Source organism: Plectrocnemia conspersa, unplaced genomic scaffold (genome assembly GCF_051122295.1).
Source record: "Plectrocnemia conspersa isolate PC_06_02 unplaced genomic scaffold, ASM5112229v1 ptg000010l, whole genome shotgun sequence".
Lineage (NCBI taxonomy): Eukaryota > Metazoa > Arthropoda > Insecta > Trichoptera > Polycentropodidae > Plectrocnemia > Plectrocnemia conspersa.
The window spans coordinates 8,907,370-8,925,955 of record NW_028277174.1 but is presented as its reverse complement, the minus strand read 5'-3'; the positions used below and the strand labels follow the sequence as shown (position 1 = coordinate 8,925,955).

General features: G+C 27.8%; 1 protein-coding gene across 2 annotated transcripts in view; it reads right to left on the bottom strand.

The window, feature by feature from the left end:
• Nucleotides 1-7,498, bottom strand: part of Rab3 (RAS oncogene family member Rab3) — a 43,108-nt gene extending 35,610 nt beyond the window's left edge. Inside the window, exon 1 of one of the 2 annotated variants that reach the window (XM_088194085.1) lies at nucleotides 7,462-7,498. The gene's annotated coding sequence lies outside the window, so the exon portion shown is untranslated. Of the gene's footprint in view, nucleotides 1-3,322; nucleotides 3,483-7,461 lie in introns of those variants that run through there. The other variant, XM_088194083.1, reaches the window with a different exon arrangement.
• Between the last annotated feature and the right edge of the window lie 11,088 nt (nucleotides 7,499-18,586).

Below are 18,586 nucleotides of genomic sequence, written 5' to 3'. Positions count from 1 at the left end.
AATATTATTAAATAAAATTATTATTTCAAGTTCATTATTTATTTGTCTGAATTTTATTATCATAAGAAATGTCTTTTAGAGTCAAATTAAATCTCTATGAGCAACGTTATAGCTATTTAAGGGATTTTTAATGACTTTTAAGAGTCCTGATTGTTTATTTCGACTGACACGAGATTGTACTGCAATGAAGATGCCATGTAAATTCTATAAATCCCATGTGGACGACAAAATAGGTATATTTCAGCCTCATTTGTAGTCAGGTTGACGTAACAACTAATGGTGGTCACACTCAGACAGCATTTCCCCTATCGCCAGAAATTTGACTTCAAAAACAACACAATGAAGTACGGCTAAATAACGATTATATACTGAATTTTCTTGTTACAGTAAAAATATATTTTCACTGACATCTTAGTGAAATCATATTAAAATACATTTCACCCGTAGATATATATTTCTACAGGTGCTTGTAAAATTATACACTGCTCTAAACCGTACTATGCCATGCGTGAAACGTGTTAAGTGAAAGCAACGTAAGTTATTGTCTTTAACTTATTGAATCCTGCAACGAATTTTATTGAAAAAAATAGTTGTAAGGTGACACATCATTTGATAAAGGCAAAATGTTTACCAGTGAATAAATACAGTTTCACTGATATTAACCAGCGAAACTAAAAATCTATTGTTCAATACATTTTAACTGGCCTAGTAAGTAAAATTATATTTATACTAGTGAAAAAATACCTTCACTTAAAAAAATGACATTCAATAGCACTAGCGTAATCTAACGTCTATTAAAATCTAAACCTAACCTAAACGAATTAACCAAACCAAATTTGAAAAGTTTAAGAACTATAGTTATTTTATGTTTTTTGGTTACAACAGCAAATATGTATGTTTCAAAACTGTCAAGTAAAGTTTCATGCTGCTTATAATTTCACTAGCATCCATCAGTTAAAATATATTTTCGCTAGTAGAAATATAAATCTACCGGAGAAAATGTATTTGAATATGATTTTACTGAAGTAGTAAGTGAAATTGTATTTATAATTTAATTTAGCTTTACTGAAAAATACATATTCATTGTAACATATATTCATAAAAGTTATTTAAAATATTTTTGAAGCTCTGTCTATTTCTGCCTTCGCTAGGCAAGAAGTGAAAGAAAACGCTTTCTACCCCAAATATAAATAAAATTTAAGAATAAATAATATTTTAATAATAAATAAAATAATGGGTCATATAAGTCATATAAGTCTGAGTGTCCACAATTATTTTTTTATTGTAAAGGTTGTTCTGTAAGCAAGCTAACATATTTTTAAAACCACTTTAAAACTGTGTTTCGAAAGAGAAAGACACCCCGTTTCTTTGCCAGGCGCTAGGGATTTTAGGAATTTTGAACCATGGCAAACAGTTTACTTAATTAAAGCATCTTTTGGAGAGAACCCCCATATATACCTCCTGAGAGAGCTGCATCCATGAAAGCGAGGCCCATTTTAGAGAGTTAACAAGAGCCTCCATAAATACCTAGTAAAGAGCTGCCTCATGGAGTAAGGGTGTCTTAAGAGGATCAGCTAGGAGTAATAGTACGTTGCTGAGGGTCTGTGCCCTCAGACAATATGCTTCGTAGCCATGCGTTTTTTTATGTTGTTTTTTTTTGTGTATGCTGTATTTTATTATTATTTTTTAATCTTTCGTTGTAACATCACAGGCGTATGCCCAATACATTTTAACTGGTTAAATCTATATAAACTAGGCCAATTAATGAATTAAAAATGATAATTGCGATTAAGTATTAACTATGTACTAGACTTTTCATTCTGAGCATCAGTGAAATCTATATAATTAATGAAAAATTATTACTGGTATTATTATTTTTAATAAATATATGTCACTTTATAGCTAAGACCGATTTTTATTAATATAAATTCGAGCCTGCTGCCGTGACTCGAACCTGCGGCGCTGGGTTACTAGTCTAGTCCTTTCAGACTACGCTATTCCGACTTTAATACATATAAATAAATATATATATTTTAATTAGTTTTAAGTGTGTTGTGCTAAATAAATGGCTTAAACTACGTTTTAATGTAACACATGATCCCTAAATAACAGAAGTAAATAAAACTATTTTAACAGCTTAATTCGTATTGCGTATTTCAAGCAACGCATTTTTGATAAAACATCAGTTTGATGATAACAATCAGTTGATAAAAACACCAGTTGCGCTTTCATTCATTAAAGAAAAAAAATATTTATTTAGTGTTTATTTAAAAGAAGCCCAAAGGTATTTTTATTTTTCTTATTTATTCTAATGTAATAAAATATTTTTGCTAATGATTTAAACATTGAATTTGTAATATTGATATAAATGTATTTGTAGCATAATATTTATCACAATCCAATAATTCGACAAAAAAAGCTGTGGTCAATTAGTAACTGCATTTATTAATTAAATTGATATGTATAATAATTATGATTTTTTAACAATAATCAGAGTAGCTTATTAAGTAGCTGAAGTATTTATTTTATTAAAAACATCATATAATAGTTTAAAATATAAATAGTTAAATTTTTATGAAAGAAAAAAAACGTGATTTAATTCTAGCATGATATCAGTTTTGAATGTTTATGACTTAATAGCATAAAAGACCTAGGCTTACAAACCTTAATGTTTTACAATATTTTTCATGCCTGATAGATCAGAATTAGCTATAAATATGAGTTTAATTCCGATCGATTATCATATAATAGGAGTTACTAAATTATGCTAAAAAAACTTAAAAATAGGATCCTCAATTTTTATTTAAAATAAGAATAAGCTCATTTTTAGTTAAATTTATATAATGAATAAACGCGTTAATTTTATTTAAATATCTGGATGTACACATAGTCCTTTTTTTGGGAATGTCCAAGTATACGAATTATTTTTAAAGCGAATTTCGAATGATTGTTTTTAAAATTCATAAATAGTAAATCTAAAAATATAATTTTAAATCCTAATATTTTTTATGAACTGATAAAATAACCTCTTGCTTTGCAAGCACTGCTTTTAAAAATATTCAGCTCAATAAATATGTCATAGTAATAGGTTATGTTCTAATACTTGACATTCAAACGCACCTCAGGCACCCACCACGACCCCTAAGAAAGATAACCTCAAATCACACGCACACCCTGAACCCATATTCATCCCTTGCACCCGAATATCGATCCCATCGTTTTGACAGCCCCCGTCACATTGACCCAAACGCGATCGATCCGCCCGGGGCGCGTCCGGTCCTGTCCATTTTCAAAACTTGGAAGCACCTTTATCCCTACTAACCTTGGTCTACGTTGGGATGACCAGGTGACGACGATGCGACGGGACACCGGGACACCGGGCGAGGAGTCACTCGCACTTGGCCACGCCGAGTGCCTGACTGGCCAGGAGTGTAGCGTATAGCCTCGTCCCGGTCGCTCGCCGATATCGATTTTGTGTTACAAGCGGCGCTTACGTACCGTACACGCCGTCTGTTCGCCAAGGCCTTCTTCATTCACCGAGGACTGATTTTTCCAAGTCGGATTTTTATGAGAAACGTCCTTGCGAAGGAGGCGAGTCGAATTGGGCGCTCATAACCGGAAATATACCTCAATTCTGAACCCAGTGCAGAATGGCTTGCCATCATTGCGGCCCCTTATAAACGTAACCCAAAAAAATACATAAAAAAACCTGTGATAGAATTTAAAAATAAATAAATAGCACAACTTAATAATATCTACCCCTTCTCCTCATAAAAATATATTTCAATTAAAAAAACACATATCTATTTTTTATTATTTTACTTATTATACTATTAAAATGTCGGGAAAAATTACCCAGAAAAAAAATTGGAAAATCGCTGAAGAAATAAATTTTTAATAAAAAATATATCTCAAAAAATTATTTATAGAGGAGCACTTTTTTGTTAAAAATACTTGTCAATAACTTTTAATTGATTTAATTTGCCGCACAATAAAACATGTATTGTTTATTTTAGTTCACAAGAAGATTTTTTAAAGTGTGCTTAGTAGGCGAGAAAAAATAATTACACTCTGTACACCGACTGTGATTTCTGTACTTTATATAGAAATCACAGTCGGTGTACAGAATATGTCATACATTTTATTCTTTTACCGACTCCCACATCCTCAATACGTCCTTTTTTTTTAAAATGTACATTAAAATACTAATTCTTTTGACTGATCAATGAATTGTTTCCTTGCGTATTTTTATTAATGTTTTATGCACTTAAAAGTGATGTTTGTCAGAAATAGCAATGCCTGTAGAACTATAAGTACATAAAATGAACATTCCGGTGATGCACAATCAGTATACATGTAAAAATGTGTGAAAATTAGTTATTTAAAGATGAAAAAAAGAATAATACGAAATTATCACGAATAATAGTAAAAATTTCAACAATTCGTAACTAAAGTGCTGAAACAAAATGACTATTCTGTATATTTATTTAACAAATTAAGGCATAACACGCAAACATTACTTTTGCGTAAAGCAAAAACCATACTTTATTGCTGTAATGACCTCATATTTTTTTATTTAATATTAGTCATTTCTAATCAGTAAACTGTTTATTAGGAGAGAGATATTAGATTATAGATTACTTGTGATATTTATTTTTATTTTATCTAATATGAAAATTTTATTTGACATATATGATATATGCACAAAATAAGATGATATGTAAACTCTGTGTACATCACCGTAAAAGCAGGTTTGTATGAATGTTCACTAAATACATGCTGTTAATTAGACGCGCAGTTAGAAAATTTTTAATATACTTCTGAGAAAATAACATATTTCTTCAAAAAAATACTTATGATCTATTTAAAATATTTGGATATTTATTTTCGTATATTTCTATTTTTATAATAACAAAAAAAAACAATAAACTTGATCCCAATGTAAAAACATTTTAGCATTTTATAGCGAAAACAAAATATTTATGTTATGTTTTTATATAAATAATAACTTAACACAATGTTTAGTTGATTAAACACCTTCCTTAAATTTGCATATATTACTTTACAAACATCTTAAACGCTTGCCTATTTTTTGGGTGTTGCCCAACCGATAAAAAAAACGATAAGGATTCTACAATTCCGATTAGTTATCGCTCCATCAGTTTATTACCGCCATTTAATAAAATATCAACAGCAAAAAAATATTATGAGGTAAAAAAATCTTTTGGGAATAAAATTATTAATTATTTCCGCAAAAATTACTCGACGACACATTTAATTATTAGTTTGACAGAGCATATATGCGCTAATTTTTAGATTAAAAAATACGGGTCTTTTAATGTTAGATATAGAAAAAGCTTTTGACACAGTATAGCATAAACTCGACAAATACAAAACTCTTTACTATCTGCTACACTTAATGTGTTCATACCTGAGAAGTAGAAGCTATGTTGTAACACTAAATAATGAACACTCGATACCGCGTGAAATTCCAGTTGGAGCACCCTAGGGAAGTTTGCTCGGGCCGTTTGTCTTTATCTTGTATACGAACGATATCCCAATAAAAAAAGGTTAATCTATGTACACTGATGAAACAGCTATTTTACCAAGTACTTACGAACTTAAACCAATTGCGAATAAATTACAACTAAAATACACTGTCATTTTCATACCAAAATATATTATAAAAATATTTTGCTTTTGCATTTTGTGTTTGTATTTAAATTTAAATACAAGCACAAAACGCCAAAGTACATATTCGCTTTAAAGGCTAAGAACAACACATAATTGATTACAGATCTTTAGTGAAATGTACTTAAAATATAATTTAATTTATTCTTATTTTTCCCCCTATTTTTTTCTTTTTCTATTAAATTGTAAAAGCATTTATATTTTTTTACACAAAATATATAATTAGCCACCTATGTTATTTATATTCTCATTATTTATAAAAAATATAGCTAATAAGAAAATGTTAATATGAGAATGGTTATAAACCAGTAACATGTACATAGAATATATAATTATTATGTTTGTAAAATTATTTATATTATTAAAATAAACGTATTAAAAAAAATACAGTGTTTGGCAAACGTTAGCTATAGATTACCTTAAATATTATCATGTTTATTAATATTTTACCACAAAAAAATAATAAATAATTTATATTTATTTCTATTAACCTAAGATCTTTGGTAGTCCATAATTGTTTTTTTTTAATAATTTTAATTGCATTTTAAAATAATTATTACTCCCCCCTGAATTTTGGGGTCTCGCTCCATATGTTTTGCTTACTAAGCTTTTGCTACTAATAATATTTTAAAACTCACTTAAGTCTTTGCCTAAAATGATTTGCAAACATTTCTTTCCAACCACAATTTTTCGCGATTTGTGTATGTTGAAAAAATGAACTGTATTAAATATTTGTGGATTGTATAGGATGTTTAAAAATTATTATATAAATAATATGTTATTAGGGTCAATCCTGTTATGATAACTATGCCTCTTATCTAATAAAAATAATTCAATAAATTGCGGTTTTGTTGAAATAAAATAAAAACAAATCATTAGCGACTGTAAACTGTTTTTAATGATAGGCTAGCGGAAATTGCCAAGAAGATAATATAAAACATGTTATGTAGTACAGGTTTCATTAATACTTATTTGTGATATTTTTTAATAAATTTAATTCATAGAATACTTTAAGCATTAAATAAATAAAATTACACATCCAAACTGTTTTCTACAAATAGTAATGATACTACTAATTCTGTAAATAATGAACGAAACATTGCTTAAAATATATTTTAATTAAGAAAAAAACAATATGAAGACAATTTAAATAAGCAATATATAAAATAATTGCTTCATAACTGTTTGTGCATTACTAATAAGCTTAAAAAATTAATAAGCTTAAAAACTAAACTGAAAAGTTATATTAAGTACACTACAAGAAAAATAGAATAACCTGTATTATATATGTACATATATATGATTGTATATCAGTAATAAAAAACGTATTTCTCTTAAAGCACATTAAGCAAATGTTTTCATAAATTTAATAAATTAAATGTTTCATAAATGTGTTTTAATTAAATAAATATAATTAATCAGATATTATTTACACGCGTATATGTTAAAATGGGAGTGGTAATCTTCGAGTTACTTTAATATGAAAACTAACTAAATTAAAAGTTAAAATTAGTGAAACATTTAGGTAACCTTGTGGTATGCAACAAATATGTTGTTAAAATATATTTTTTTTAATAATTTTATGTAAATGTGCAATATAAACATATGTAATAAAGTAATTTACAATTTAAACAAATTTCTTAATCTATACAATAAATATGAAAACACATTCGAACAAATATAGATTTAATCTACTAAACATATACAAACATAAACACAAAAACATCCTGTCACCACGCATTTATAAATATATAATTGGTATTTACTAACATTTGCCGATTTGCGTCAGATGCACACGAGGTTCTGTCAGGAAAATCCAACATGGAGACTAGAGCCGTTTTGGGCATGCGCCTTAAGTTCCTAATCTCCCGGACCTGACCGAAAAACGTTTCATATATCCATCCCTTTCAAACCTTACAATTTTCATAGGAGATCGAGGAGTGAAACGCTGGGGTCTTTCGAACCCCCGCGTTGGGGTCTCGACGCTATTTCGGTACGCGCGTGGGAAGGCGCTCGGTTTTCCACGTTGTTATGGATACGACCCGTTATATTTCTGCGTCTGGATGGAACTCGAAGGGCGAACAGATTTTCAAAACGGTTCTCAACCTTTTTTTTGAACGTTAAACACTTTTTTTTTAACAAAAAGGGTCAGGCGTAATAATTTATGAACGCGGTCTAATGGCTAACGGATTAGCACAAGTGGGGTCTAAGTATGATTGGGTTAATTAATCATATATAAATAAGCTGTATTTTTTGCAATAAATGCTTCATAATCTTTATTGGTTTTGACTGCATTAAAATATTTATAAATTAGATATTTTTGTCCAGATTTAAAAAATATTTAGTTTTGTTTTAAAGGCAAAACACATTAAACATATGGTAAATAATAGGTTAAAGCGTAATTATTTAACCATATATTGAATGAATTTCGGTTAAATGAGTCGATCATAACCGCATTTAATCGTCTGTATTGCTCATTGTGCTGGTTTGCCAAAATTTGTATGTGATTGTGGTTGCTTTGGTTAAATTAAATATGTGAAATATCATCAAACAACATTACCAAAACGAATCAGTGATATATAAATATATTTACTTTATAATTTTATTTATATTTAGTATTTAGTTATATATTATGCTATGAATACATATAAATGTCATGCTACCATTTATTTGTTAAAAATAAAAAAAATGTTTTATTATGTTACATTTGAGCTAAAAAAATAATATGTTGTCAATTTTATCAGTTTATTTTGCTTTGAAATATCAATACTAAATATTGAGAAAGTCTACAACTGCAAAATAGTCGTATAAATTAGAAATTTTTAGAATGTATGGAATTATTATGTATATTTTTTTATTATTTGTTGATTGTTGGTTGTAGTAAATAACATACTGACAAAAAAATAAATTTTACAAAACACAAAAATTATCTGATACATCAGGAGAAAATTTATTTTTAGAGTTAATGCAAAATAAATTTAAGGTTTCCAAATATTTTCTATAAAGCCCTATTAACAAATACCACGTTTATAAAAAAATTAAATTGGCAATAAAAACAATTTATTAATAATCTAAGGATTAAGTACAAATTTAAATGTATTTAGCCAAAGATTTAGAACCATTCAAAAGTGTATTTTTCTAAAGCAATATATGCTTTGGCATTTTGTGTTTATATTTAAATTTGGGGCTGCTTGTATTGTAATCTTCGATTTTTGAGATAAATAGGTTAGTGTGGTTACGTGAAATATTTTATTTGTGTGTGTGTGAAAATAAGTGTTTTATAATCGTTAACACATATTACTTAATATAAAGTTTATTTAAGAGTAATAAAAAAATTTAATTTGTGTGTGTTATACTGTGTCTAAATAATTTTAATAACTTTATCTTAATATTTATTTTATACATTTAGAAAAGTCGTACTTTGTATGTATGTATATTTAATAAATATTTTCACATTGTTTCAGCTTTAAATTCAAGATTTAGTTGTATTTTTAAGCCGTTTTATTGTGTACATGATTACTAGACGAATAAACAGTGAATGACACTAATGATATTTTATTTATTACGTGTCATTAAAAGTTTTATTTATACTTCCGTGGTATTTTTTACAAAAATATATTAAATTTAATTTATGAACTCGTATGATATAAGATACATTGTTAGCAACGAAACATTATAAGGCATTCAAAGACTTAATGTTTATCTATCAAATTAACCGTTCGTAAAAATTTAAATATTATTGATATATATTCTCAATAATATGATATATGTGAAAAAAAAAATTCTGGCAGAGAATTTTATGAAAAAACTTTTTGAACTTACGCAATGTAAAAAATAAAATATTAATAAGTTATTTAAATAATATGACTCAAATATTATAAATTTAAAAATATATATCTATAGTATATTAAGGTCATACAGTTTTTTAAGGTCAAACTATTTTTTTTTATCTTAATATATCGATCTTTAGTTTAAAAGTGAAAAATAAGCAAGTAGATACAATAAAATAAATTAAATATTTTGTAAGACTTTTTTATTTTATAAGTAATTAACTATAAATTTATAGTTCTTAAACCGATAAATTAATACAATATTAATAAATTTACATAAACGCTGAATTTAATATTCATTTAAATAACTGCTTCGTAATAATCGATTAAAATTAAAAAAAAAAAAATATTTTAAAATAGTTATAATACAAAATATACATATTAATATAAGATTACCAATCATTTGAGCTTAGGAAAGATCGTTAATTTATATAACATTAACAAAACGTTGTTTCTCGTTCGAGGTGTGTTATTGAATTTTCGCAAAGAAAAAAATATCCCAGCACAAATTCCCCCAAGGAAAAGAGAGCGGAGCTGACGTTTTCTATTGTGCTTAAAAATATATAATATTTTTTCCAGCGTAATGGAAATGTTGTATATTTTCGACGTGATTTTAATGTATTGTTAATATTACTATTATTATTATAAACGCGTATTTTTTTATTATAAAAAGTACAACATCCCACATTCAAATGTACGTATAAAGAATTTTTTTTTATTCTAAGCTATTTTTCTTAAATAGTTAATAAATATTATATATAAATTTAATTTTTAGTAACAATAATCTTTTAACGCCTTAACTTTCGTTATTATCCATGTATTTATACGTGCATTGTTTGATGCAGGTATAATTTATGTGGCCTGGCAAAATAGTGTGTCTGACCTATTTTATGAGGGTGACCCTCACCGAGCAAACCAGCCCCAGAACAAACCCTAGAGATCGTCTGACCTGATTCGTTGACCTTATTTTCAATGAAAACCTTGGAAAAAATATTGTACGTAGAGACATCTATGGTTGTAGTAAATAAATAATATAATAAAATAATTGCTTAAAATATAAATATTATTACTTAAAATGGTTTGAGTCTTTGATTATAAGTCTATAGAGTCACCTATGTCACAGTGCTATAACTAAAAATCAAATAAAGCGGTAACAATCAAATAAAATTAATTGTTGTTGAATAATAAAATACATTTAAATGTTATTATTTTAGAGAATTTAGCGTATACAAGAAATATATTTATAACTAACCGAAAGCTACATAAACACAATTTATAATTTAATTGAAAAATAATTTCAAATAATTCGGAAATTTATATTATTAAGAAAAAGTGTGACATACTATTTTTTTTAAATTCACCAATTAAATTTATTTAAAATTATATTGAGATATTTGTATGTTAAAATATTATTTAACGAAGACTCAAACCATTGTATATATAAAGAAAATTTCATGGGCGATGTAAGCAGTGTCGATGGAAATTCTCCGTTTTGCAAAAATATAAAAACGGAGAAGAGTGTTTATGACTAAAACAAATCAAACGTATTTTAACAAAGCTGCAATTACGTAGTCGCTAATACGTACAGATAATATTTTTTAAATAAAGTTAAAAAATAATTTTGGAAACCCATATCATTAGCTAGGTAGAATAAGAGCATCAATGCTACATCGTTATGTATTATTATAAATGCATATACGGATTTATCCACTTATAATAATTGGTTCTTTGGGCGATAGAAGAAGACGGAAAGCGTTGTTTTTCTCTGCTCTTATAAGCGAAGATAGTAGAAAAGTTTACGTCAGACATTCAATTGAATAATAATATAATTTACTTGCAGATCTTTAGGTACAAACTTTCGGAGTTTGTTCCTTTGCTTCCGAGGATCATAAGTCACCTAAACCCTTTGGACGCGTTAATCAAATATAATATTTAATTGTTCTTTTTGATAAATGCAAATTTTACCTTGATACTGTGTTAAAATGTTCTGATTTTTTAATTATTTAAAATGATATTTTATGTTTATTCAAAAATAAAGTATTTCTTGAAAAGCATTTTTTTTACTGATTTTTGCGTAAAGAGATAAAAAATCATTGGACGACTTTAGTCGATTTCCGCGCTCAAAGGGTTAAAGCATCTAGGAGGCAGTGGCTATAATAACACGTAGAAGTACAATAAAAATGATTTAGTAAATCTATAACTCATATATTGCACAAGGCTTGTACTTATAATAATTTCTAAACATTGATATAGTGTATGCCCTAGGAAAACAATGTTTCCGGGCCTCATGACAAAAATGGCATTTTATATATTTTTTAACATCGTAATATGATTTCTTAAATAAGAATTAAACCTTTCTATGCTACAAATAAATATAAAAATAAACCACCGTTGCGAAATATTTTCTAAAATCATATTTTATGCGAAATAATTAGACATTAAAATTATCTACTTGTAATATTTATCTGATAATAAGTCGTGTTTTATGTGAGGCTTGTAAAGGTACTTTGTGGGAAACACCTCAATCTATTATGTGTTATTGAACCAGTTATGCCAGCAGTGAATTTTTTTCGCTCTCATAAACTTAACCACTCAGTTTTGTGATTATTTTATATATGATCAGAAAAAAGCGAATCTCCTGACTAATTAAAGCAAACAGCAGTTTGATGGCTCATTTATGGTTTTATTGAGATATTTTTAACTCAGAAAAGCAATTAATTTTTGTTCTCAATCAAAAAACCCGTCCCTAGCAATTATTATCGAATACTAAATAGCCTTGGAAATAATCCTTTGCTTCAGATATCATGGGATTTCTTTGGGAGTTAAACTTTAAACCACAAATAAGAGTTTGTAAAAATTGTCGTTTTATTAAACTCACTATAATTTTGATTGAAAATAATTGTTAAAAATAATAACGATAGTAAATAGATTGTTATAAATATTATATTATTAAAATCAAATAAAATGTTATGATATGGATTTAATATTATATCACTATCACACTCGAAGCGCTTGTATTCGCTGTAGTAATAAGTATTATCGATATTAGATACACAATCATGTAAAGATAAGCTTCGACCAGCTCGTCAAAAGCTCAATATTGATCGCTTGTTAAAATATACACATTTTCCTGGTATGAAAAAATGCTATATATGAAGTCTGTTCATCTTCAGCTGCGCCCATTTGATGTCCATAAAAGCCTTTTTAATGAACTCTACAACATTTTATGAGCCGGGATCGAGCTTTTTTTCATTAAAAAAGAGTTCCCTATTTTTATTCTGTCGTCGTAAACGATTCGAGTCTGAATGTTAGTTTAATTAAAATTAAAATCAACAATGTCGGATCAATAGTTAACCGTCTATTAATTTTCCATGCTATGAGCTAACTAAACGTTTTAGCTCATTATAATAATCAACGATGTGTGTGTGTAATATTAATATTAATATGTGTGCGATATCGAATTTCCATAATATGTGTTGTTCGATGTGATATATAATATTTGGCTACGTTTAAAACGCATTAAGTGGGCAAAATTATATTTCGTTGCGTGTTTCATCCTTTAATATTGTATATAAGAGAACAAAGGCGCTTCCGCGATTATTTTTCCTTTTTAATGGTCAATAAAGATTATACATACGTTTATGACATAAGTTCTTTTGTGGGTAATAAAAATTACGCTGCTTTACGTTAGCCATAATTTATCGTACAGCCACTAAGCTCACATTATGGTTAAATGACCACAAAATAGCAACAGTTTTTGTTTATTAAAAACATATATTTATTAAGTCATAAAAATATTAATACTAATAACGAGATATATTTTTTATAATTTTAATCACTTTGGCGCTAGATATTAATGTATAAACTCAATTCATTAAATAAGAAATATTTTTAATATTTTTGTGCGGAAGGTTAATCACCTGTAGATTATTTTTTACATGGACTGTATTAACTTTATATAAATCAGCTGTACTTAGCCAAATGATTGCACAATTAGAGATTGCACAAATACGATATATCTGTCATACATGAGAAGCGATGTAAAGGTAAATTCGTCCGATGATGGCTGGTATGATCCAGCCGAAATATCACGACAAAAAACAATACGCGAACAACTCGAAAATACCTCTATATATATATATATAAGTCCGAAGGTCGTAAACCGCAATTATGTTAGCCTAGTTACCTGATATTATATCTTTATCAATATCACATTCTAATGTATGTATTAAATAGTGTGATGATATTATAAATATGAATTTAACTCAAAACATACTAATTATATCATCGTTAATTACGCTATGCCCGCAAAAATAATATATGATTAAATATTAATTAATTATAATTTTCTAAGTGAAACCACATTAGGGTTGTTTTCTTATTATTAACGCGTATTTCTGCAAAATTAATTATTATTAATCTATTACTGTAATCTTACCGTAAGGCGTATTATAATATGTACATAAAATATTTTTAATAATTAATATACTAGTAAATTCAGAAGTGAATTTTATGTGTAACGCAAAACAATTTAAATATACGGTAACAAATTTATTATATTTATTATGCAATCTAAAGTCAAACTAATTGTTCTATTTTCTACTGGAAACCTTTAGATGTTTCTTGTTATTAACAATTAAATGTAAATTAATTAATAATACCTATATTATGCCAGTTAATTAAATTTAACTATTAATAATATTTTGCGGTCAGGTAAATTAAAAATAGTATTTTTGTGTAATATCGAGTTACTGAATACGAAAATAGCTTTATTATGATTCCTTATTATTTTTATTCTGTCTTATATAATTTACTGACATTTTTAATCTTTAGTTTAGTTTCATTACAACTTTAAACAATATATATAAGTTTCTATATTTTTGTATATATAATACCTAACTATAACATGCATAAAGTATACTATTGATCATTTATCATAAGATTTGCAAAGTAGTATTGTTTTTGTTAGAAAACAAAAAAAAAAGGTAAAAGGTAGATCATCTCCTTTTTTATTTAGGTATGGCAATTACTATAATAACCATGTAATTTTTAACCTATTATATAATAATTACTGAAACATAAAAATATATTCCGAAAAAATTAAATTAAATAAATCCTTCATATTAAAATTCAATATTAATAAATAAACTGTTATTAAAGTAGTAAAATTTATGTTTTCAAAGTAATCATAAACTTTCTAAAGCAACTAGAAAAGTAGCATTCATTTTTACAATTTGTAATTTTAATAGCTAATAATAATATTTCCTGTCCGGTACAATTCATTGCATTCTCGATATAGAGTCTGTATCGGCAAACCATTAATGCTCGGCGTTTTTCAGCTGCGAGCTTTGGAGTGCCCTAGAGAGTCGCGATCGCGTCCTTTATTCTTACCCATTGTGCACCTCTTGCACGACCCATCCACTTCTCAACGAGCTTACAAACACAAGGATGTGTTGGGGATAGCTACACTTATTATATTTAATTATTGTTTTGTATAATAGCCATCATGACGCATTGCGGAAACCTAATAAGTCATGATGATCAGATTTGTAATAAAAAAATAAATTAAAATATAATCATATATTTTTTGCTTATTTTAAAATTATTATATAATGCTATTTCAAAGCAGTGATTGTTAATCGTTGGTTCCCACATACATGTAAGTATTTACGATCTTGGATACAGGTATATAAAACAATTGGTATTATCGCGTGCGCCGAATAATATTTTTTTGTCGACATTTACGACGTAGCCGTAGTTTTTCATATATAAATGGCACCCGAAAGACATGCTTTTTCTTCATTATAGAGGCTGTATATTAATAAGAGGAGTTCAACAGTAGGTCTCTCTTTGGTTAGGTAAGCCTTCTCTCCCACTCATTTTATTTTTGTCCAAGAAAACGTATAAAAGACACATATCAACACTCGGAGAGAAACTCCGACTCGACTCTGACTCACGCTCTAGACTCAAAACTCAAAGAAAGTGAGGAGAACATTTGACTAAAACTATGTAGATCAGCATAGAAAAACTAACGTATTTTGAAAGGCACTAACGAATATTATAGACCTTGCCACCTCTACCACATCACATTGTTATTTTTTAACTATTCTACTTCGATAATCTTTCATAACTCTTATGATCACTAGAATATTATATGAAAATAAGTATTATTTATATTATTGCAAATAAACATAACAGCACTATACTGGTTGAATAAAAACACTAATTGGCTGCAAAAGTTTTAAATAAATATTTTTTAAGTGCCGCAATGGCAGCAAGCTATTTGGTGCACAGTTTGGAAATATGTTTAATATATTAAAGCATCAATTAAATAAAACGTTTAATTTCTCTGAAAAAGTAGTGGCAAATATTATCCAATTTTTCTAATAAATAATATTTTTCCAACTCTCGACATTTGTGCTATTGAAGTAAAATTCATTCGAGACTTACTGACTAAAATTTACTCAAGATTAGTTTAAAACTAAAAGCACGCGTTATTATTGCTAAATATCAGACATCAGGCTTTTATTTATATTGTGTACTTTATTATAAAATATAAAATCTTGATATCATACGTTAGCTATTTGCTGTAAACGCAAGAATCTCAACTTCAATTTCCTTATTGATGCATTATTTTTATAAATATACGCTAATAATAAATTTATGGGTCATGTTGTCACAGACACCTGTCTATTTACAAATAAAATTGGCAGTTTAGTCGCTGGTGGGTTTTAAGAAAAAAAAGTAAAAAGTAGCTGTGTCACACAGTTTATCCCGGGAGCAACTTATTACTTGTAAGTAATCAACCATATGTTTTTTAAACATTTATAAATTAATGGCGCATTACCTTTTTTATTTTATATAAATTATTTATGTCAATTAAACATATTAATGAATAGCGCTATACTTTATAATAGTTGAATAGCGTCCCACGCTAGTTCTTTGGCCATTAACCTATTCGCTTGGCCTTAAACGATTTCGTCTTAACATTTATCTTAAGACGAAATACAACACAATTAATCCTACATTTATATAAAGAGTTAATATTGATTATAGTATAAAAAATATTATAGGGAATAGATATATTTATTTAATGCTTTTTTTGTAATACACTGATATGTCAATATTATACTTTTAAATCTAGAATATAAATAAATTTAATCTTTTTATTTTATAATTCATGATAAAAACAGTGGCTTTGAACCCCCGGTCAGCGAATAAGTTAAGTTTTGGCTCTAAGCAAAACTTAAAAATAAATGTATATATATATATATACTACAAAATGTGCGACAGAAACAAAAAAAAAAAACTTTAGGCATTAAGATACAACTTGGTTTTACGATAGCCCTTAGTAGTGAACTATCACCTTAGCCCTTGTGTTTAGTGTGTTTCGAAATTCTGGCAAATGACGCTAGGAAACCATACAAACTTTTGTTTTCTGTTTTCAAAGCATAACGATCTAATAGATACGCCACTGTATATATTAAAGAATAAAAGTCACAGAAAAGGCAAACGAAAAAAAAATGATTTTTGCTTTACTCAAGTGCAGTTCGAAAACTATTAAATATATATTACATTGCTTTTAGGTACTACAATTCAGACGTTAAAAAGCCATCTCTAACCATAAATTGCCAGTAATTATCAAAAAATACATTGAGATATTTTCTACATAAGCTTCGAAATTCATTTAAAAAACACGAATTGCCTCGCATTGGATAAGCTTTGTTTGAATCATTCTTTAAAATTATCGAACATTTACACTTTGACTCAACCAAGAAGCTTAAAGATATTTAGCGCTCTTGATGAATATACACTTTAACAAGCGCATGGCTTAGACTCGGGGAAATGCGTCGGAGTATATACAGACGGTGCTGTAAACATAACTGGATATTGCTTGAGGGTAGTTGGGAAAATAAAAGCTGTTATTGATCTACAGAGAGCATTTAGCTGTAATGAAACGTTTCTTTAAGTTAAACGTAGTGATTAAAGACGCTGTATAGAGCATAAACGAAATTCATAGTTGACCCATGAACTCCAGGCTCTTCGCGACTTTGTGAAAGTATAAACTTATCCTTATACAAGCAGAAGTGCGCCAACTATTTAGAGAAAGGTTCTTTAATGATTTGTTGAACTAAAAGAATTAATAAAATAGTTTCCGAGAGAGTAAAATTTCGCCTTGTTAGAAAATTTCTTTGATGATAAACGGATGGCTTAACTTACATATATGGCAGACACATTTAGTCTTCTGATTAAACTTATTATTACTCTTCGGAGATTTTCTATATATATTTTACGTAAAAAAATCTGGCTTTTTGGGATAGTCACGTACAATAAAAACACATAAAAATATTGCTACAGACATAAACAAAAAAAATATTTTATACATGGTTGTTTAACATTCTAATCTTCAATTACAATTAATTAAATAATGAAGATTTTCGTAACAGCAATTTATCGATTAATAATTCCTTAATAGAAGACTCTACCGGCCGGTCTGCCCCTGGTTGTGACCAAGTGTTGGATATTTTATATTTCTGATTGGATATAACTTCAGCGTATAGCAGATAAGGATGTTGGTGGGTATATTGCATCGCTTCTTGGACACATTCAAAATATATGTTTGACTGTAAAATGGTCACCAGGAAGTCGTTCAAATATGATAAAATATCAATAGTTTTATTGCACAGCATGGATCGCATTGTACATCGCGCATCCATTCCAAACAAAGAGTCGTTATTTTCGGGTGCTTACGGGTGATTAACGTTTCAGGACGGATGTGCTGATAGGTTCGTAATATATTAAAAATAATAATGCAATTCTGCCTTGTTGCTCTCTCTTTCATTGTTAGACCCTACTTTCAAGACGAGATTGTAAATATTTTCATTGCTTATAATGGTCGTTGATATTACCTATCAATTAATTTTGAAGATGATTGAAATCCCTATTTTTATTTTTGTGTTAGAATTCCGGAATTTATTTATTTTTAATGGTCTGCAGGTGTGAAAAGATTTAAAAATACTGACTTAGTGTATATTACTAAGACGCAATAAGAGTATTAGCATTGC